Genomic DNA, 24,423 nt, shown 5'->3' with positions numbered 1-24,423 from the left:
TTAACAACACTTTCAGGACCAGGTACGCGGAGGCAAAGACGGCAGGGGTCGAAGATCCGAGGCCTGGCCACAATGCCTCCCCCATACCTGTCACTGAGCAGCTGCATTATTCCCAGGTATTCCATGTTTGCTCCCGTATATTCCTTTAAATTGTAGAACAAAACTAAAGTAGTAATTAAGGTAAAATAAATTACAGATTGCCGTCTCCAACGGCGTTCGTTCCTTGTAGTACATAACTTATAACAGTGGAATGGGAGACGGAAAAATACACAACAAACATTCATTCAGAAATATATTCACAATTTAAGTTATTATGCACTGGATGCATATGAGGTCTGTAAAGGAAGCCATACATTTTTCAACAAATGAAAGAAATTTCGGAGCCGGAGGGGTTTTGGCAAATTAGAACATTTCTGATTTTAGAACCAACGTGAAAGAATATTCCAGGAATAAAAAAAGTGAAAGAATAGTATTCTGCTTCCAATCAATAAAACCGTCCACCTCTTTGTAGCCCACTTAAAGCAATAGACGAAAAAATTTTGAAACCATTCCTTATATTTGTTATTCTTCTTCAGCTTAAAATGTCCTTCTGCAATATAAAACATGTACTCTTCTACGTTCTAAGTTTTGTCTGTTACAACGTAAAACACAAACTTTCCCAGAAGCCACGAACAACTGTTATTCTTTGCGGACGGGTAACAATTCGAGTCGGGTTGTAAAGCTTCAGTTATCGGTATATGACATTCTGCGGTTCTGTTGATAGTGCTAATTTCTTCTTAGTCCAGTTCCAAATTCTGATTCTATTTTCACATAAGGTGTGCTACAGTTTCTACAAGCCGACATTTGTCGGAGTATGGAGATGGTCTCAATTTGATTTTCCATAATCGTTCCGCTGTTGGTATGGTTTCGTTTACAACGTCGCACCATACGGCACTGACTCTAGCTGGTAGAATTTTATTGTTGATATTTTTCCAGACGTTCCTCCAGTTTTTTGTAGGTTAATTTACCGGAATTGGTTTGTGTAGACGATGTCTGGTAATATAATCATAGACCGTTCTAGTGTTAACGTGCTGGTAGAAGTCTCATACAGCTCCAATCGCCGTAGTACTTTCGGACGTAATCTAGGCTTGCATGCCACATTAACAGGAGCGTTCCTACCCCACGATCTAACGAGAGGAACAGAAGTTTCGTGATGCCTGTCTTAGTGGCATGTATTAGTTTCAAAGCACGTCTTAATTCCAAGTCCTCTGTTTTGCCTCTGCAAAGTCGCCGTGTGGAAGGATGCTTTGAAGATATGTTGTTTCCTCACATTACAAGACGCTACAGCTAATATTTTATGTGCAGTGACCTGCAGTATCGGTAAGACTGCTGCGACACGTTATTCTTTGATAAGTGTGTATGTATTTATAAACTGAACTTTCTACAGTCGGTCTAACGATCGCATGTCATGGCCCTTCAACAAGGTTCCGATGACATTAAGTTTCCGCTCCCAATTGTTCGTGGCCATGCGCTTGGGATTTGCCCTTAACCACAATCCGAGTTGGAGTCTCTCTTCAGTTACGTCACCTCACATTCCTTTGTGAGACGGTTCCTATTTTCTTGGGATTGAAATAGAGTGGACATTTCATCACTGGTTAATATTCTAATGACTAATGAGATGATACCCGTTGCAATTGCTCCATGGCACCTGTGAGTAGAGTGTCACGTTGGTTACTACACACGCAGGCAGTGGTTCAAATGGCTCTGAGCACTATGGGACTTAATATCTGACGTCATCAGTCCCCTAGAACTGAGAGCTACTTAAAAATAACTAACCTAAGGACATCACACATATCCATGCCCGAGGCAGGATTCGAACCTGCATCCGCAGCGGTCGCGCGGTTCCAGACTGAAGCGCCTAGAACCGCTCGGCGACACCGGGCGGCCGCAGGCAGTGATATCCGCTTACTGCAGTCAGAGCCAAGGTGATTTCTTTCTGTTTATGGCGAAGCGTCTGCTGCAGTGCCCACGCTCAGCCAACATAAACAAATCGCGGCGGCATTGGGCATTGCTAATCGCCGCACTTGTCGCGAGCCTCGACAACAAGAACGCACTGTCTATGATAACGATACTACGGAGTTAATTCATCTTACTTAACGTAATATGTAGGACGTGGGTTGGGTAAAAATTCAGTTTGTAAATTCCCATCGCATTAAAATTCTTTACAGTGATATTTGATGTAATTTTTATTGTTGGTTGTCTCTCTGATGTTGATAGTATTGATTCAGATTGTGTGTGAACAAGAAAAACACACACACACACACACACAAACAGTCATTGATTCCAGTGAGGGTGACAACTACTGTGTGTTGAACAACACATGCACCAGTCAATTCCTCCGTTGGCGTCGAGTGGCTGCGATTTTTCAATTACCTTGCATTGCAAGAATTGTAAGGAGGAGACTGAAAGTAAATGGACTTGTATGCTAAAGAGCTGCGACAAAGCAAAGCTTGACCGATTATGGGATAACTGTCCACATGGGTTTTGTGGACGAGTATACTTTTAGTAACCAACCCACCCACGATCGTTACGTAATATTTCTCGAAGGCGCAGGGGCATTGAATTCATTAAGTCGTCGACAATTTAGCGTGATGGTTTACTTCCCATCATACTTTCCTATATTCGTCCAAAGATCTCTTGCATTTTTAGGTCCACATGGCTATGACCTTGTTACCTCTGCGCACATGTTCTCTATCTGGTTGATGTTCGGTGATCGTGGAACAAACGGCAACATCTTTATCCTCTCTTGGCCCTGAAACCAATCTCGCACTGCCCTGCTATGATGGATGGGGCTCTGCTCCTGTAAATAAACTGTTATCTCGTTAGTTCGTATATTTACATTTAAATAATGTGTTCGTAATAGCACATTGGATTATTATTTTCCACAGCGTGTAAGAATTCCGACCCTGTCATACATAAGTGACCTAGATTCAACATTCCGATTAAGAATGTGGTTTACCCAGCCTATGATATGATGAGAGCCGTAGTCGCATATCCACATTAAGACTGACTGGCTGAGCCCATTTAGAGCGATCCGGTATCGAAATGAAATTACAGAAATCGGATAATTTGAACGTCTGTATTGCAACATTGCTGCGCACATAAATTCCTATGATGGAGTAACAGGTAGCAACTGTCTGAGAAAAAGTGAGAAATATGTCTGCTAGCAGCAATGTAACGTAATTATATAACCCATATTTATGTGATGGAAATACTGAATCTAAGAATACACATCTATTTCAGTTGTGGGAAGATATACCATATCGGATTTGCTGATAACTTAATGACAATAATAATAATAATAAAAATCCCGTGTGGCCGATAGGGGAAACCCTCCCCCACATGGGAGGTACCGAGGAAATCAAATACTTGGGGTGAACCAAATACTAACACAATCCTGAACGGCTACTCAATCCGTGGAACCCAAAATCTAGACACGTCTGAGTGAAAATCACCGCTACTGTGGTCACCGTCTGTTAGCTCAATGAGCTCGGCTGAAAATATTTGCTTCCAAAGGCTTCAACACCCCCTGGTCCTGCCCTTTCCTGGTATCTCCCAAGCCAAACCAATGAAACACAAGCAAACATGAACTATGCAAGCAAAGTCAACTTTACCGCAGATTGTACACAATCCGGCTGGCTCAGGTGGCAGTTGGATTTTCGGATTCTGGGGCGTCCAGGTCAACACGGCAGAAAATATCGAAGATCTCTGGTAAATTTCCCTACAAGCAGGTAACATGCATTTGAAAAGTAAACGTCGACACATTGATCCAAATACGAAAACTAAATAATCTCACAAAAGAAATTGACCGACAAAAAATTCTCATCCTTGCTCTTCAAGAACCACGACTAACTGACAATGAAACCTTGCACTACGGAAACCACTGTATCTTCAAGAGCAAAATACAACAAAAGGTATAGAAAGGCTTACCAATCTTCGGCATTGCACTTCTCGAACAGAGATCAATCATCAACTCTGTCATAGAAATCACACCCATCAACAATCAAATGGTTCAAGTGGCTCTGAGCACTATGGGACTTAACAGCGGAGGTCATCAGTCGCCTAGAACTTAGAACTACTTAAACCTAACTAAGGACATCACACACATCCATGCCCGAGGCAGGATTCGAACCTGCGACAGTAGCAGTCGCGCGGTTCCGGACTGATGCGCCTAGAACCGCTCGGCCACCGCGGCCGCCCCATCAACAATCGACTTATGACTATGCCCATTCAGAGCCACAGTAAAAAATATACACTCATCAATGCCCATGCCCCGACCCACATCGAAAATAAGAAAAACACCGAAAATGTCGAAAAATTCTGGAACACACTCGAAAATACTATGAGCAAAATTCACCAAGACGACGTGGAAATACTAATGGGAGACTTCAACTCTCTATTTGGGACAGAGAAAACCTGTAGAAAAATCATTGGTACAAATTCAACAGACCGAAACGCTTAGACCAACGGCACACGTGTGACTGACATTTGCCAACAATTCAACCTCAAAAGGATGTCTTCCCACTTTAGGAAGAAACCATTTCCCAGGTGATATGCTTGGCTACCAGGTGCAAGCTGCATTCGAAAGAGACTCGCTGAAAGCCAGATTTTTAATTCTTTTGTAGCAGAGCTACAAGCAGGCAGGTACAAACTCAATAAGGAATCGTAAGACAACGATCGAGCAAAATTCGTCTTGCTACTTTCAGTAACCCTCAGTGTCAGAGCGAAAACCTTATGGTACTTCCAAATTCATAATTCCACTTTTGTTTTCTGCCGACATATTTTTTATTGTTGTGAATACATAATTTTTTCTATGAAATGCCACATTTTCATAATACTTGCGAATGATACAGTAAATGAAGTAAATACAGAGCTTTTCTAAGTCAAAAGTCGGAAATATCCTACGCAGCCACGAGCTGTCCTGCGGAATTGTTTCTGGAAGTACTTGTTATTGTTGGGGGGTAGAATGTTGAGCGCATTATCTTCGATGTTCAATCAGACTCATAACTTTAGACCGAAACATGGTGAAAAAAAAAAAAAATACAGTTGGACGCGAACAGGCGACTTTAAGTTTAGAATACACGACGATTACCACTAGACCACGGGCTCACACAATCCGAGAGCATCTCGGAAGTAGACAACACTTCCTCATAACAGTTCCGCATCTTACAGTGTTGCCAGATTGTGCAGATGGCCGGACTTAGAGTTGTCAGGGGCAGTCAGTTTTATTGGCCACCTTAAGTGAACGACTCGGACATAATCTCTGTGGCGGCCGGCAGGCGGTCAGTTTTTATGTCTAATACTGTACATTGCGAACTGTGTGACACGTTGTCCTGCGGGTAGACGCAATCTTTCCTACGAAAAACAAGTGTATTTAGTGACAGACATTATCCTCTAGGATACTTCTTGCAAACTTGTACCTTCCAGAATGACGAGATTACCAGGTTAATGTTACGGAAACATTCCGTAGACCATAAGTTCCCGAAAATCTTTGTAGGGTGTTCGCTTTCAAACATTTCACGTCGTACAAGCCAACAGCCATCTATCCGATGAAGCATAAAACTTGATTCATCTAAGAAAGTCACTTGTTGGTACTCAGCCACGCGGGATTAGCCGAGCGTTCTAAGGCATTACAGTCATGGACTGTGCGGCTGGTCCCAGCGGAGGTTCTGGCCTCCCTCGGGCCTGGGTGTGTATGTTTGTCCTTAGGATGATTTAGGTTAAGTAGCGTGTAAGCTTCGGGATTGATGACCTTAGCAGTTAAGTCCCATAAGATTTCACACACATTTGAACATTTTGTCGGTACTCAATGGACGTCCAGTTGGGCTACTGGCATGCAAATTCCAACCTTCGTCGCCAATTAATAGCAGTCAACATGGATGCTTTAAACAGGCACTTGCTGCGATGGCCTATACGCAGCTTTGCTCGCTGACCGGTCGTTGCGGAGGAACTGTTGGTAGCCCCTTGGTTCATCTGGGTGGTCAGTTGCTCAACAGGTGTACATCTATTGGCCCGAACACATCTCCTCAGCTATCGTTCACCATTGTCATCTAGGGCCCATAGTGCGGTTGCTGCTGCGTCGGCTTTGGATATGGCAGTTTTGTCATGTCTGGTATACTTGAATAATGGCGGCACGCGAGCCGTTTACAAACTTAACGGTTTTTTAAATACTACCATCCGCAGCCCTGAAGCCAACGACCATGCCCTTTCGGACGTCATGTAAGTCGCTCCTTTCCGCATTACGACAGCGTCCCCCCGATCTGATTTATACACCCTCCACTGATGGTGCTGCCACTTGCCGTATGTGAATGATTGTTGCCCGTTGGTGTCAAACATGGGCGATGGTCACATTAATGTGAGTGGACCGTGTACTGCTTTTTTGTTCCCATATTAAAGCCAGTTTGTACTGCCCGACGCTTTAGGTTATGAAAATATTGTGGTTCTAATAAAAATGTAATAAGTATCAGAAACAAAGCTCTACCAAACGCTCGCATGTATACTAGGTGGAGGCTCACATATTACGCCAAATTTTCCTTCTATCGACCTTGTTCAGCTCACTGTAGCAGCTGTCGCTTCAGTACTGCTGCCATATCTGCAGCAGCGACCATCGATCTGTCAGAATGTCAGGCGGACGCACTGCCCCCAGCGGTTTCAAGCCTGTAGCCTGTTGGACTACCAGCTGAGTCGCTAGGCGGCGTGTAATGTTACAGTCTCGTGTATTAACTTCCACCTGCGTCTGAAAACAGTCGCCACTTTGTTACTGGTGTCATAACTGTTTTAATTAGATCCAGTAGCTCACTATTGCTCCCATGATCTAGGAGTAGCGTCTTTGGTTAGTAGTCGAAACGTCCTCGGTCCCACCACGACTTAAATTTTGATAAATAACCAGCATTGTCGGCCGAATAATTCCGGCATAAGAAGTCACCCTCATTCAGCCAACGGCCTTGTCAAAGGGGGTGGAGGAGCGGACAGAGGTTCACGGCACTCTCTTGCCCATAGGGTGAGAAACTACCCACAAAGGCGGAAGAGTCAGCAATGATCAACGGCATGAGGATGCAGAAAGCAATGGAATCCACTGCATTATGACACATAACGCATATCCACAGGACTTGTGGCCTGTAATTGAAAAAGTGTCATGATGATCTCTCCATTGGCAAAAGATTCGGGAATAGTCCCACTTTCGGCTCTCCACGACGAGACTGCCAAAGAAGAGGTGACCATGAGAAAAAGATTTAGGAACCAACGAAAATGCAAAGGCTCTATCTACATACAGTAGGAGTCAACGAAGTGAAATGGAAAGAAGACAAGGATTCCTGATCAGATGAGTACAGGATAATATCAACAGGACCATAAAATGGTATAACGGGAGTAGGATTCGTTATGTATGGGAAGGTAGGGCAGAGAGTGAGTTACTGTCAACAGTGCAGTGACAGGGTTGCTCTTATCAGAATCGACAGCAAACGCACAACAACAACGATAGTTCAGGTATACATGACGCCGTCACAAGCTGAAGATGAAGAGATAAAGAAGGTATATGACGGTATTGAAAGGATAATACAGTACGTCAATGGAGATGAAAGTATGCTAGTCATGGGGGACTGGAACGTAGTTCTAGGGAAAGGAGTAGACGAAAAGGTTACAGAGGAGGAGCTAATGTTGGAAAAGGCCGGGTGATACGGGAAGGTTTCAGTTACATTGCATCATGGTCGGGCAGAGATTCCACAATCAGATACTGGATTATAAAGCGTACTCAGGAGCAGATATAGATGCAGATTACAATGTAATAGTGATGAAGAGTAGGTCGAAGTTTAAGAGATTAGTCAGGAAGAATCAATTTGTATAGAAGTGGGATGCCAAAGCACTAAGTAAAACTGACGAGATACGCTTGAAGTTCTCTAAGGCTATAGATACAGCAATAAGGAATAGCTCACTAGACAGTACAGTTGAGGGGGAATGGACATCTCCAAGGAGGGCACTCACATAAGTTGGAAATAAAAACGTAGGTGCAAAGAAGGTAACTGCAAAGAAACCATTGTTAAGAGAAACAAATTCTTCAGTTGATTGATGAAAGAAGGATGTACAAAAATGTTCAGGGAAATTCGGAATACAGAAGTACAAGATGCTGAGGAATGAAATAAACATGAAATGCAGGGAAGCTAAGACGAAATGGCTGCATTAAAATGTGAAGAAACCAAAAAAGAAATGATATCCGGAAGAACTGACTCAGCATATAGGAAAGTCAAAACAACCTTCGACGAAATTAAAAGCAAGAGTGGTAACATTAAGAGTGCAACGAGAACTCCACTTTTAAATGCAAAGGAGAAAGCGGAAGGTGGAAAGAGTACACTGAAGGCCTCTGTGAGGGGGAAGATTTGTATGATGTGATGGAATAAGAAAAGGGCGCCGATTTAGAGTCGATGGGGATCCAATATTAGAATTAGTATTTAAGAGAGCTTTGAAGGACTTAAGATCAAATAAGGCAGAAGGGAAAGATAACATTCCATCAGAATTTCTAAAATCATTAGGATAAGTGGCAACAAAACAACCAGTCACGTTGGAGTGTAGAATGTACAACCTCTATGGCGAAATACCATCTTACTTTCGGAAAAATATCATCCGCACAATTCCGAAAACTGCAAGAGCTGAGAATTATCGCAAAATCAGGTTAACAGCGCATACATCCAAGTAGCTGACAAGAATAATACGCTGAAGAATGGAAAAGAAAATCGAGGATGTGTTAGATGACGATCAGTTTGGATGTAGGAAAGGTAAAGGCACCAGAAAGACAATCCTTAAGTTGTAGTTGTTAATGCAAGCAAGACTAAAGAAAAATCAAGACACGGTCATAGGACTGGTTGACATGGAAAAGAGTTTGGCAATGTATAATGGTGCAAAACGTTCGAAATTCGGAGAAAAATTGATTTAACCTATAGGGAGAGACGGGTAGTATACAATATGTACAAGAACTCGAGGGAATAATACAGGGTTATTACAAATGATTGACACGATTTCACAGCTCTACAATAACTTTATTATTTGAGATATTTTCACAATGCTGTGCACACACATACAAAAACTAAAAAAGTTTTTTTAGGCATTCACAAATGTTCGATATGTGTCCCTTTAGTGATTCGGCAGACATCAAGCCGATAATGAAGTTCCTCCCACACTCGGCGCAGCATGTCCCCATCAATGAGTTCGAAAGCATCGTTGATGCGAGCTCGCAGTTCTGGCACGTTTCTTGGTAGAGGAGGTTTAAACACTGAATCTTTCACATAACCCCACAGAAAGAAATCGCATGGGGTTAAGTCGGGAGAGCGTGGAGGCCATGGCATGAATTGCTGATCATGATCTCCATCACGACCGATCCATCGGTTTTCCAATCTCCTGTTTAAGAAATACCGAACATCATGATGGAAGTGCGGTGGAGCACCATCCTGTTGAAAGATGAAGTGGGCGCTGTCGGTCTGCAGTTGTGGCATGAGCCAATTTTCCAGCATGTCCAGAGACACGTGTCCTGTAACGTTTTTTTCGCAGAAGAAAAAGGGGCCGTAAACTTTAAACAGTGAGATTGCACAAAACACGTTAACTTCTGGTGAATTGCGAATTTGCTGCACGAATGCGTGAGGATTCTCTACCTCCTAGATTCGCACATTGTGTATGTTCACTTCACCATTAAGAAAAAATGTTGCTTCATCACTGAAAACAAGTTTTGCACTGAACGCATCCTCTTCCATGAGCTGTTGCAACCGCGCCGAAAATTCAAAGCGTTTGACTTTGTCATCGGGTGTCAGGGCTTGTAGCAATTGTAAACGGTAAGGCTTCTGCTTTAGCCTTTTCCGTAAGATTTTCCAAACCGTCGGCTGTGGTACGTTTAGCTCCCTGCTTGCTTTATTCGTCGACTTCCGCGGGCTACGCGAGAAACATGCCAGCACGCGTTCAACCGTTTCTTCGCTCACTGCAAGCCGACCCGTTGATTTCCCCTTACAGAGGCATCCAGAAACTTTAAACTGCGCGTACCATCGCCGAATGGAGTTGGCAATTGGTGGATCTTTGTTGAACTTCGTCCTGAAGTGTCGTTGCACTGTTATGACTGACTGATGTGAGTGCATTTCAAGCACGACGTACGCTTTCTCGGCTCCTGTCGCCATTTTGTCTCACTGCGCTCTCGAGCGCTCTGGCGGCAGAAACCTGAAGTGCGGCTTCAGCCGAACAAAACTTTATGAGTTTTTCTACGTATCTGTAGTGTGTCGTGACCATATGTCAATGAATGGAGCTACAGTGAATTTATGAAATCGCTTCAATCATTTGTAATAGCCCTGTACACGTGGACGACCAAGAACGAAGTGCTCGTATTAAAAAGGGTGTAGGACAGGGATGTAGTTTTTCGCTCCTAGTGTTCAATCTGAACGTTGAAGAAGAAATGATGGAAATAAAAGAAAGATGCAGGGGTGGAATTAAAATTCAAGGTGAAAAGATATCAGTGATACGACTTGCTGATGACATTGCTATCCCGATTGAAAGTAAAGAAGACTTACATGATCTGCTGGAATGAACAGTCTAATGAGTGTAGAATATGGGTGGAGAGTTAATCGAACAAAGACGGAGTTGATGAGGAGTAGGAGAAATGGGAACAGCGAGAAACTTAACATTAGAATTGATGTCCATTAAGTAGATAAAGTTAAGAAATCCTGCTACCTAAGAAGCAAAATAACAAATGACGGACGTGGCAAGGAAGGACATAAAAAGCAGACTAGCACTGGCAAAAAGGGCATTCCTCACCAAGACAATCTACTAGTGTCAAACAGAAGAAATTTATGAGAATATGGGTTTGGAGTACAGCGTTGTATGGTAGAGAAATATGAACTGTGGGAAAACCTGAAAAGAAGAGAATCGAAGCATCTGAAATGTAGTGCAACCGACGAATGTTTGGCACAGTAGAGGAATTTGTGGCGGAACGCATCAAACCAGTGGGAAGATTGATGACTCAGATAGTGTGTAAGTGTAAAAGCCATTATTACTGCATCTCAACCGTGCTTGGAACGGAAAGAAAATACTCAAACTGATCAAAAGTATCAGGTCAGCCTCGCCGGTATGAAACGAGACACAGAATATTGTATGGTCAGTAGAGAAATAGCAGAATGGGTGGGCAGGGGACTTCAGTGACTTCGAACATGGACAAGACATTGGATGCCAACTGAGTAACAAATCCATCAGTTACATTTCAACGTTTCTAAGCTCCCCAGTTCGCCTGCTGTGATTCTGAAGTGGAAAGGGACACAAAGTAAAACCAAAGCCAGGAAAATATGGTTTACTGGCGGATAGACACCGTGCAACACTGCTGAGGGTGGCTGTCAAAATGGCATGAAATCATCGGAAATAGTTACTCATGAATTCCAAAGTGCCACCAGCAGTCGAGACAGCATACGTTTCTGTGATCAGTGGTAGGCGATGCTTGAGGTAGTGTGAAGTCCGATGCCACTGGACAGCTCACGACTGGAGACGAGCGATTTGGAACGATGAATCGCGTTATGCCCTGTGGAAATCCGATAGCAGAGTTTGCGTTTTGGAGAACGTTATCTGCCATTATGTGTTGCACCACCAGTGAAGTACGTAGCAGGTGGTGTTGCAGTGAGGGAGTGTTTCTCGCTATGTGAGCTTCTTATTGGGCTTGAAATACGGAAGCATATGAACACACTTCACTGCATTCCGTACCGCGTACAATGGAATACATTTACGATGAGCCAGAACGTCGACTTCACTCCAGACCCCAGCACCCGCCATCGCTACCTGCCCTAGTTTCGGCTCTTAAGGACGCATGGGCTGCCGTTCTCCAATAGACATTCAGACACTTCATTTAAAGTATCCACTGAAGAGTTTAAGCCGTCGTAAGGGCGAAAGGTGGAAACATCGCGTACTGAAGATCACTAACTGGTGTCCAGATACAGATAGTGTAAATGGTGCGTTTTTGTTTCTCGTGCTCATGTCCTTACCAAAATCGTCATTCTGCATCAGCTTCAAACTTTTTCAGCTTTTTGCTTTTTTCCGGATACTCATCGCGCTTTACTTTCAGCTTGATCATCGATAACAGTCGAAAACGCAGTTTCTGTAATGTCCATTTGATAAATTGCCATTTCCTCCAAGGTTTGAGGATTATGTTTTGACTTTTCTGTGCTGTGGTTCGTGAGCGGTACATTTCCACGATATTGATATTAACATCTTCGGAATCAGTCCCGGTAATCATTCTTTTGTTCATATTTCCTGTCCCAGAGAACATCAGATACTAAAGACGGAAAACGACGCTTGGGACGCTCGCTGGATAGCAGAGGATCAGATGAAAGAGGATTCTTCAAGTCCATCACAATCGTCAGTGGAGCACAATAATTCCAACTTCAACCTCCGGTAGTACTACGACGCAACTACATATGTCACATCATATTCGTAAATGTGAATGAACTGGCAGTTTTTTAGTGATACATCATGAGGATATACAAGGTAGAAGAGTTTCCTGTAAGTAGCATAGAGGAATAGCTGGTTGCAATGTCATCGGTTTTGCTATGAGGTTGCTGTTGTCTTTCTGTGCTGAAAGTTAGATTAAATTGAGACTGAATGAATGTTTTTATACAGTTTATCTTATTTATTGAAATATTTTATGTTTTAGAGCAAATTACAGCTATTTTCTTTTTAACAATTGAATAACTGGGCTGCCTCGGTATATTAGTGAACTATTTTAGTAAATATTTCATCTCTTATTTTGCAATACTCCTAATTTAGCCTTTAATATACAACAAAATGAAGTAATATTACCCTCAGTAACTTTATTGAGAAAAGAAGCATATTGTTTCGTTCTCTTATAACGCTGCAGCGTGTGGGTTTATATACGTTCTGTATATCAATCATAAAATGAGAAAGCTAGGTTGAGTGACATATAGCTGGCGAGCGATCCACAGCTGGCTGTGAAACCGCTTACAGGCAATCACGCATCATTAAATAAATATACAGTGTGGCTCAGGTTAGCAGATGGTATAATAAAAATGTGTGATTCTGAGTGTGTCTGCAGCGAAGTTATGTATGCACTAAAGAACACAGAGAGCCACAGAAAAGTAAATAAACAGTCAAATAAAGTCTCCACCAACCATATACTACACACGTTAGTTACGTTAGTAAAGCTTAGATACGTTGTTTATGATAAGATTACTTGTGACTACGTACTTTTCACTAAACACAAAAATCATAATATAAGGGTTACGTCAAGACAAGGAGTCCGCTGCAATCACACTCAAAGATTAGCCTCTGCATAAACAGTTATATAATTATCTTTATGTAATCGTCATTTGACAACAGCAGTAACCTACTAGCGTAAAGAATGAAACTACGAATTTTTCTAGTTTCTTACTGTTCTGATTCATAGCGCGAAAAGTAGCATGTAAAAGGCAGTTTCAGCTGGATGTAGAATTAATCTGTTAATCTGTATGATAATTAAATGCTAAAGTAACGTAATGATTTATCTTCTGTGTTTTTTGTAAAATATTTTTAAAAATTGTAAATAATTTCCTTTGATGGTCTAGGAGGTAAACGCTGGTATGACTCAAGTATTGGTCACATGACCAAGTTGTGATGGGAAGAAACAGTGCAGGTTCACGGTCTTTTGTCAGTGTTCATCGTGAGGGTAAGGACTGTGCGGCCTATGAGCCGCTCGTGTTAGTGTTAGAGTGTGATAACGTGATCGGCAGCGTGGAAATACTCAACATTGAAGCAAAAGTTCGCAATTGTGAAGATGGTGTTACTCGTTGAGTTATCTTGAACAAATTTTGCTGACCTTTATATTAAACTATGTCTTATAAAATGCTCAAATGTGTGTGAAATCTTATGGGACGTAACAGCTAAGGTCATCATTCCCTAAGCTTACACACTACTTAACCTAAATTACCCTAAGGACAAACACACACGCACCCATGCCCGAGGGAGGACTCGAAACTCCACCTGGACCAGCCTCACAGTCCATGACTGCAGCGCCCCAGACCGCTCGGCTAATCCCGCGCGGCTTAAACTATGTGAACCTGATAAATTTGGGGAATTAATTGGCATTAGCATGCCTTTGTAAAACTGAAACACTGCATATCGTAGGAATTGTTTTCCTGCAAAGCTTTACAAAAATAGTCATTTATTTATTGTGAACATTAGCCTCTGTACGACCACCAATTGAGGGAAGATGTTTTAAGGGAAGCGAAACTGAACGTGAATTTGAACTTGTTTCAAGACATATAATTGTATAAACGGACTGTTTCCAGATTACTTGATGGTTTCGCAGTCGGGTGTGTTTCAATTAATTGTTGACTGTTCATAGTTTGGCATATTATATACTAAGTTAGTACAGAGGTCAAAACAACTGTGTACAACCGAACGCATGTGCAGACGAGCCATATAACAGGTTGTGCACTTGCTCACTGGAACGTTGCACTCTGAACATATAAAGTAGCTTCTAATATGAGAACAGCTACACATAAATGATGCACCTACTAATCCTGAACAGTTACCTTGTTTATAAGATAAACCTGTTCGTGTTTTGTGGGGCTTGAATTTATGGAACAGTATTGGTTCAATATTTTATAGTTTTTTGGGGAAACATAAGCACGTTTTATGTGTAGAATGTATCGGATCTATACAGTTAGTATAGATCCGATAGGAAAATATAGATCGTTAGGAAAATATCAAGTTATATTCCAATTTTTCTTCTGTGTGCTTGTAAAAATCTTTTGATTAAATTATTTTACGTAAATTTAAGTCATGTACAAATGTATGCTGTTGTTTTTACAGCAACAGATTTTGTGTAGCTATAAATTAAAGATTGGTCAATAATCTCACCCTGAATAATACCGATTGTAATGTGTCTGTGATATGGGGACGTGGAAAACGCAAAACGTTGGCGCGCGTTAGAGAGAATAGTATGACGTCAATGAAGTCAGACCTACACAGTGCGGTCGTGAGCCTAAATTTTAAGCTATTCATAATCTGACCATTGAAAATGTGATATGTAGCGAGTTGTATTATTTCAATAAAAGACTTAGCTTGGCTCTGTTATTTTATTTCGTATCTAGAGTTAACTTTGCTGGTGATAAGTGCTATGGCTTGTGCTATCGTAAAGGTGTGACTAATCTACAACCTGAGGCAAAAAGAATATTAGACTGAGGTGCTGTGGAAATTTTGTAAGCAAAATACCAATTTCCAGCATTCAGTAAATTTATTACATCATGTACAACAAGAGGAGTATTAAGGCACACAATAATTTTTCAAGAGGATAGCGTGCTTACTCGTACGTGATCATTATTACTTGAAACCACCATTAAGAGCTACCACCACATTTAAGTATATATTTTGTCGACCACGACTATAAAAATGTAATACCGAGCAATTAATTGTGTGTATAATACTGCAGTGTGTGACCCCAAGAGAAAATCTGTTTCCATGTTTCAACAATACAAATTATTCTCAAATTCCATTTGTCAATGCTTAACAATCACCATAACACTCCTTTCATTTGTGTTAGGTGTGTACATATGTAAAAAATTTGAAAGATTGCTGAACTAACTTTAAAAGATGTGATTTTAATACTGCTTCACATATAATGCAACAGTGTGCATTTTAAATGTGGCTATGTTGACATCCTTTGTTCGAAAGTAATACAAATATTTATGGCTTCAGCCAAGCAGGAGGAAAATGCCTTTTTTCTGTAATAGTAAAGTAAGGAGTTATTATTTCTATGGAAACAGCTATTCAGATTCACACCAATAAGTTAATAAAACAGTAAACAGTGACAGTGGCGTTTTACATTGCCATATTTCCAGTACACTAAGACTGATTCTTGAACTTTGTAGAAGTAGTGATCAACCCACACGTTATTAACTAACAGAGAATATGAATGCTGCTAAATTCACTGTCTGAACCACAGAGTAGTAATTCATTGGTCATTGTAATAAAGTGGCAGTCTGGAACCGCGCGACCGCTACGGTCGCAGGTTCAGATCCTGCCTCGGGCATGGATGTGTGTGATGTCCTTAGGTTAGTTAGGTTTAAGTAGTTCTAAGTTCTAGGGATCTGTTGACCTCAGATGTTAAGGCCCATAGTGCTCAGAGCAATTTCAGCCATTTTGTAACAAAGTGGAAGTAAATAAACGTTGTTATGACAGTACTGTCAATAAAACTACACATTTAAAAGTAATTAAATGACTGTTACCTTTAACAATACGAGAGTAATGGTAGTGTTTTGGAATGGACAAGTTACGTTTAGTTGATTCAGTAATCACATGTTAGTGTAGCAAGAAGATGGTTCGCGTAAACATCAGACTACTGTTAAAAGCTGACACTGTAAATTCAATTAACACAGCGTTAGTTTTACTGCAAAGCCCAGTAATTACAGATTCTGTTGTTTTACGAGTACGTCATAGCTTTCCAAGTCAGTCAAAGTTTATACTTGTTTTTACAGGATTTGCATTATTTTACAAAATTAAGGCAAATTATTTAGATCAAAGTCTGGCACAGTCAGTCTTTCGAAATATAGACTTTCACGACATCATCAGCATAATTAAACTTTCAGGTGGATTGTGAAATGTTAAATTTTGGAAATTTGTAGTTAGTTCCTATGGGACCAAACCGCTGAGGTCATCAGTCCGTAGGCTTACACACTACTTAATCTAACTTAAACTAACGTTCGCCAAAGACAATACACACACCCTGTACGCTCGGCATAAATCCTGTGAAATGATAGCACACTCTCAGATATGCTAATTCACTCACTATATACTGAAGTTAAATTAGATCGGACGTCAGTGTATGTTAAAGTTGTACTGACAGTAAGCCTATTTTCTGAATTTCTGAATGAGTTATAGTACGTAAAGCCATGACTTTTATAACACAGTGACTCATTGTAGGTGCTGAGAGTCATAAGGGCCTAAAGCACATCCCCGTTGATTGTGAGACTGTAGCACTTATTTATGCTTCTGAAATCTGTTGATCTTATGGTGGGTCAGGTTTATCTGTGCTTGAGAACCACACTGCACATATAAAACTAATGAAAAGCTGTATCACTAGTTTCTCAGATATTCACATAAATGTGGGATCGAAGGCAATGTGCTTCAGGACCTTATGCATTTCGGCGCCTCATTTGTATTCTAGTCAAGTGACTATGTTGTTAGACATTATTACTAGAGTTTAATCGTTTCCACACACGGCACTTCGTGATTGCAGTTAGTTGTTTACTGTACGGGAATCGGCTTTCGTGTGCAGTGTAATCGTGAACTATGTTGAATCTAAGTATTTTAAACGCTAACAGAAAAGTAAAGCTGTGAGGACGGGTCGTAAGTCGTGTTTGGGTAGCTCAGTCGCTAGAGCACTTGCCCGTGAAAGGCAAAGGTCCCATGTTCGAGTTTCATACCGGCACAAAGCTTTCATCTGGCAGGAAGTTTCACATCAGCGCACATTCTACTGCAGAGTGAAAATCTCATTCTGGGAACAGAAAAGTAATTTACCAGGAAAAGTTAGCAGCAAAGGAACTAGGGCCTTCGAGAACAGATCCTTTGATTGAGGAGTGACGAACTCATTTAAGAATGGTTAAATGCGAACGTTTAAGAAAGAGGTGTACAGTTAGCACAAGTTGTGGTTGTGTGGGTGCAGCATAAGAATATCTCATTTTCAGCCCGGAAGTAAATTCGTGAACTAATACATCTCTTATGGATCTTGTACATTTGTCCGAAAAAATGGAAAAGCACGAAAACTATTTTGCTATTGCCTTAGATTGTATTTAATTATGTACAAAACAACAAAATTCCACAAAAACAATTTCTTCGTTTGTCACACAAGTTTTGCCTATTATTATTAATATTAATTTTATTATTATTCGCAATGGCTGTAGTTGTATAAACTTGCTGATAAGCGTAACAGCATATGGTATTAATTTCACACTCCCTTCTCTGAATCTAAACATTTGTAAACACCCAGAACGTATACTCCCGAGTCGCCACTGGGTTTCAGACATATAGTGCCCTTCTTCAGAAGAATAGAATGCTAGCGTGATATCTGCACTTGTTACTTGGTGTATTTATACCGTATTTGTATATGTGCTATGATCCACATGACTACAGTAGTATACTGCATAAACCTGCTAATTTTTGACGCTTGCTAAAAATACGATAATTCTATTCTACTGAAAAAGGGCACTTGCTACCTGAAGCCAGTACAGAAATAAAATTCCTTTGTACAGTTGGCCGCTGTTTTTTTTTTTTTTTTTTTTTTTCAAGAAGCCACATAATTTGTATCAATTTAGTTTTCCACCAACTAGCCCTGTGGTTAATACTTTCCTTTTTACATGATGGTGCGGTTCTACGAAGTAGATGAGATACGTACAGATGAAGATCCACTCATAGGCCTGCAGCGAGGACTAATTTCTTGATTACACGATTACTGACATCTCATCTTCGTACTTATATTTACGGTAAATCTTTTTCAGTCGTAAAATTTGAACTGATAACAGTTTACGGAAGGAACAAATAACATCAAAGCACAGTACGAAATGTCTGCAGTGTACTGTGGCGTACGGTGAAATGGGATAAGCGCTTCTTTGTTCTGACCGCGACACAACTGGCTTCTGTCGCAAGCGGTTGGACGTAATTGCATCGTGTCGGGTTGCTCTGCCCAGCGACATTTAATTGCCCCTTCGTGTTACCTGCGGCGGCCACGTGGGCTGCATCTGTCCAGCACGCAGTACTGCGGTTGGAAAATCGATACGTAATCGTTGGGGAATCTGTGACACGTACGGAGGCAACCCTTGAAACAAACGCGCAAAGCTCAGCGGAAATAAATTGGAGATCTGAATGTACTGTTCACTGCAGTATTATTCTGTGAAGATTCCAGTCACAGTTTTTAGGTGCAAACTTCTATATATTAACTTTCAGTAAAGCACGAGTGACGGATGATTTCATTAGATGGCCAGGAATAAGATGAATCATTGTTTTATTACCACTCGTGTTTGTTGTTGATAATTCTTCCGGGTTACATGACTGTGGTCCACGGAAATCTTCTATTCCTAACGTTTCGTCCAATACTAAGTTGGACATCTTCAGAAGTATGGCTGATCCTGCTGAGTCCTGCCGATGTCCAGCGTAGTATTGGACGAAACGTTAGGAATAGAAGAATTCCATGGATCACGGCCATATAACCCGGAAGAATTATCAACAACAGTACCATCCGGTCGTGAAAGCCTTCATTGTACTCGTATTTGTTGTTCCCACAATAACTGAACACATCCAACATACGATGAAGCATTGTGATTATGGGTTCGATGTAGGGACAGCAACTTCTCCTTGGTAATGAATAACGTATAATTTTCAAATTATCGTAACGTCACAAATGTTTCAAGGTGATAATAATTTGGAAATGAGCAGCGCGTTGCGTGTATACCGTATGTCTTGTGAATGTTGAATATAAGTATGATTCAAATTCTTTGTGTTGAGCTGCAGCTTAAATGGATGTATAAAGGGCATCCCAACTAGATGTGAGAATTGCACAATAATTCGTAACTCAATTCCGTCCTGACAGGCCTCTGTATGCGGAATGGGCGGTATGTGGTCAGCACACCACTCTCACGGCCGTCGCTTTCGCGACCGGAGCGGCTACTTCTAGCTACTCAATTGGCCGCACAGGGGCTGAATGCACGCCGCTCGCCAGCAGCGCTCAGTGACCTGGGCGGTCACCCTTCCAAGTGCTACCTAAGACCGACAACACTTCACTTCGGTGATCTGGCGGAAACCGGTGTTACATTGTGGCAAGGCTGCTGTGCAGCTATATTTATAGCTATTTAAATGCACATTTATTGTTGTTGTGATCTTCAGTCTAAAGACTAGTTTGATGCAGCTCTCCTACGCAGCTAGCCCATGTTCTTCAAGCCCCTTTCTCTCTGCGTAACTACTGAGCATTACATTCGTTTGAACGCACTTACTATATTCAAACCTTGGTCTCCCTGTGCAGTTTTTATCTTCCACACTTTCCCCCATTACCAACTTAACGATTCCCTGATACCTCCTATCAACTGATCCCTTCTTTTAGTCAAATTACGTCACAAATTTATTTCATCTCCAATTCGATTCAGAATATCCTCATTAAGTATCCGATTTACTCGTCTTATATTCAGCATTCTTTCGTATCGAAACGTAGAATTAACTTCTTGTCTGGTTTATCGACCAGTTTCACTTCAGTAAAACGCCACCCTCCAGCAAATACCACCAGAAAAGATTTCCTAACACTTACAGCTATATGATTGATTGATTTTTACAGCCCCAAAACAAAACATTTACAGGGATGTAAAGCTTGTATAAGAAACGTCAATAAATGTAAAAACAACAATGACAATAAATACACAAATAATTAATCTATGTTAGAAATTATGCTCACAGAAATCTTCCATTGTATAAAAACAATTTTGAATTAATAAAGTTCTTACAAATATCTTCAATTTTTTCAGCTCTAGACTCTTAACTGACTCTGATAGTTTATTAAATAGCTTTACAGATGTCTGTTTGAAGCTGTTTAGAGTTTTGTTATATGAGCAGTAGTCTTTTCTTACATCATTACAGTGTCGTTTGTTATAACTATGTACATCAGAATTCAGATCAAAACTAGACAAGTTCTTTTTAATGTACAAGAGACATTGAAATATGTTTATACCTGGCAAGGTCATAATACTAAGTTTAATAAATAATTCCCTACAGTGAGTTCTGGATGGTACTTTACATATCAGTCTGACAGCTTTTTTCTGGGCTGTAAATAAGCATTCTGAGTAGCAATTATTTCCCCACAAGATTGTCCTATATGTCAAATGAGAGTGAGTATAACTGTAATAGACAGAAAGAAAAATTTTCTCATCTACTATTGCTTGTGATTTTCTGAGCATAAATATTCCTTTAGAAATTTTTGGTGTTAAATAATTCACGTGTGCCTGCCAGCCTAAATTATTTTGCAAAACAATGCCAAGAAACTATACAGGAACTGTCTCTAAGGTGATTCCATTGTTACAAGAAATGTTTAATTCCTGTGTTCCATGTAAACTGATATCATCTGCATACAAGTAACAGTCTGTAGTATCATCTATTACATTGCTATGTAGGTCATTCATATATAATATGAACAAGAGAGGGCCCAAGATTGACCCTTGAGGAACACTATGGTTAACAGGTAAGAAACTAGACTATTGGTTATTGAAGTAAACAGTTTGAGATCTATTAGATAAGTATGACTGAATAATTTTAACAGCAGAGACTGAGAAAACTACAGTTTTTAATTTCAGCAGCAGAGTGCTGTGTCACACAGTCTCAAACGCTTTTGATAAATCAAAAAACTTTGTACTTACAACAAATTTTTGTTCTTTTGCTTCAAGACAGTTACATACATAGCTCATAACAGCATCACATGTTGATAGATTTTTCCTAAACCCAAACTGGCAAAGTAATTGATGAGAATCTAGAAAATTGATTATTATTATTCTCAATGACCTTGGATAAAAGTGGTACAAGAGAAACTGGCCTATAATTCCTAGGCAAATTATTGTCACCTTTTTTGTGGACTGGGATTACTTTAGCTACTTTTAATTTTTCAGGGAAACAGCTTTCAACAATGCAGTAGTTTACAATGTGACAGAGAACCTGTGCTGTATTATGTCTACTAAGTTCCAATATTTTAGAGCTGATATTGTAAATATCCAGTGAATCACTTTTGCTAAGAGAAAGAATGACAGAGTGTACATCTTCTACACAAATGTGTTAAAAATAAAACACGTTTTCCATAGCATTTTGGTTTTTATAGGCAACATCCAAATAGTAGCTAGGTTCATGTTTACTTTCTGGTATCTTAGTAACTACACTATCTACACTGTTTACAAAATAATTGTTAAAACTATCAGCACTAATTTTGGATCTAGATACAAATTCTTTGCTACCCAATGCTAGATTCTCATTAATGATTTTCCACATTTGTTTTGGTTTATTAATAGCTTGTGCAACCAATTTGCAATTATATTCTAATTTAGCTTTCTTAATACCCATTCTGTACTGATATTTACATTCTTTATATCTTAATTTGGCATGCAGACAAGATGAATTCTTTGCTAGGTAGTAGAAATTCTTGCATTGACCTTTAAGTTTTCGTAGTTCCTGTGTGTACCACTTATTTTTATTGATAGTCGATACCCTGCTCATTAACACATTTGTTCTTTAGTGGCAGGCCAATGTTAACTGCCCACATGAATAATTCAAGAAAGTTGTTGAACTGGTTTTCTGCTCCAGTGTTACCATACACACACAACCAATTAATTTCTCTGCGACATTTTAGAAAAACAGATATATTACAGTCACTAATTGTACGTTGTGTCTTATAAATCACAGAAGGCTTGGTGACACTAAAAATCATTGCATTCATGTTTACATGAATAATAATTCCATGATGATCAGAAAGAAGAGTGTCAATCACATTTGTATCGTATTTTGAAGAATGAAAAGTTATAACAATATTGTCTATACAAGTACCCATGTTTACACTACCAGGTCTGGTGATTACATTCTTCAGCATGATATTCATACCATAGCTTTTAACTAAGCTATTTGTTCCCAAGCATCTGTTTTATCTAATAAGCCCTGTATGTTAAGAAACATAACCTTAGCAGTATAGTTAGGTATAATGTTATTAGACTTGGAGATACTGCCTGCTGAACTATTTATTTGCTTCCTGAATGAGATTTTCACTCTGCAGCGGAGTGTGCGCTGATATGAAACTTCCTGGCAGATTAAAACTGTTTGCCCGACCGAGACTCGAACTCGGGATCTCTGCCTTTCGCGGGCAAGTGCTCTACCAACTGAGCTACCGAAGCACGACTCACGCCCGGTAATCACAGCTTTACTTCTGCCAGTACCTCGTCTCCTACCTTCCAAACTTTACAGAAGCTCTCCTGCGAACCTTGCAGAACTAGCACTCCTGAAAGAAAAGATACTGCGGAGACATGGCTTAGCCACAGCCTGGGGGATGTTTCCAGAATGAGATTTTCACTCTGCAGCGGAGTGTGCGCTGATATGAAACTTCTGTAAAGTTTGGAAGGTAGGAGACGAGGTACTGGCAGAAGTAAAGCTGTGAGTACCGGGCGTGAGTCGTGCTTCGGTAGCTCAGTTGGTAGAGCACTTGCCCGCGAAAGGCAAAGGTCCCGAGTTCGAGTCTCGGTCGGGCACACAGTTTTAATCTGCCAGGAAGTTTCTTATTTATTTGCTGTTTTTTAGTATGGGTTAGGCCCTGGTCAACAGGAAGTGACCAAGCCTGGTCTGGACTAGGCTTGGTCAGTGACTCACGTTTCCCTGGTTCTTTAAACCTGCTTTCGCTTTACTATATTGGATTGTTGTAGAACTACTCTCACTTAATTTAGTGTCAAAGTCTAATACTACTTTTTTTTTGGAAAATTCGAGAATTCTTTCACTTACATATTTTTACCAAGACTGTTCAGGTGAAGTCCATGTAATGTATGAAATCTACTTCCTAAACTACTGATGTCCACAAATAATACATTTGTATATTTCTTACAAATATTAAACATAATTTCATTTGCTTTTCTTACTTCTAAATTGACTCAGGACCACATGGGTCGATCATGGCGGTGAGGTACTGAGAAAACTAGGACATTAGTGTTTCTTAAACGATGTAATGTTTCGTTAAGGGAAAGCTGAAGTCTTCTTGTTTCATTCTTAGCCTCATCGTTTGTGCCAGCCAGGAACACAGCAATACTTTCAGAATCCAGATCATCCATTTCAGTGTTTCTTGCTGCCACATAAAGGAAACAAGCATTTGGCTTATTTGCACTAGTGATGTCTTGTACATACTTTTCTCTCATCACTCGAGCGATATTTCTGCCATGGCTGTCTGCATATATACATCTACGCACGTTCTTGTTACTGGACGGGTCAGGTGTAGGTTGGCTATTAAACAATGGGCACACGATGTCAGATTCTTCTGCTTCTTGTAAATCTGACACTGGCTCAAAAGAATTGTTTATTGACAAAGTTTCCGTTTTGTTTTTCTGGGCCACAGCTTTTCCATTACCACCTTTCAAAACAGTTCTCCAATCTGAATCGTCTTGTTTATTTGTATCTGAAACGGTAATCTGCTTGGTATTGTTTACGTGAGATGTTTATGTATCACTGTTATTAGGTTTTGTTAGTTCACACATTGCATTGTCACTGTTGTTTATTACCGTTTTATGCCTGCAGGAATCGCATCTCCATTCTTTTGTGCATTTCCTGTCCTCTATTAACGAGGGATCCACCTTACGACATCGAAAGTGAAATAAGGCATCACACTCAGTG

The 24,423-nt window shown here is 40.5% G+C and overlaps 1 protein-coding gene and 1 non-coding gene across 2 annotated transcripts in view; both read right to left on the bottom strand.

Moving 5' to 3' along the window:
* The window catches only part of LOC124625417 (otoferlin-like), a 1,049,973-nt gene that overhangs the window by 989,468 nt on the left and 36,082 nt on the right, over nucleotides 1–24,423 (bottom strand). The window lies entirely within an intron of this gene.
* On the bottom strand, nucleotides 22,873–22,947 carry Trnas-cga. Its single transcript has one exon. It is a non-coding gene; the product is annotated as a tRNA-Ser (tRNA).

Source organism: Schistocerca americana, chromosome 1, assembly GCF_021461395.2.
Source record: "Schistocerca americana isolate TAMUIC-IGC-003095 chromosome 1, iqSchAmer2.1, whole genome shotgun sequence".
In the NCBI taxonomy this organism is placed as follows: Eukaryota; Metazoa; Arthropoda; class Insecta; order Orthoptera; family Acrididae; genus Schistocerca; species Schistocerca americana.
This window is presented reverse-complemented; position numbering and strand designations above follow the sequence as displayed.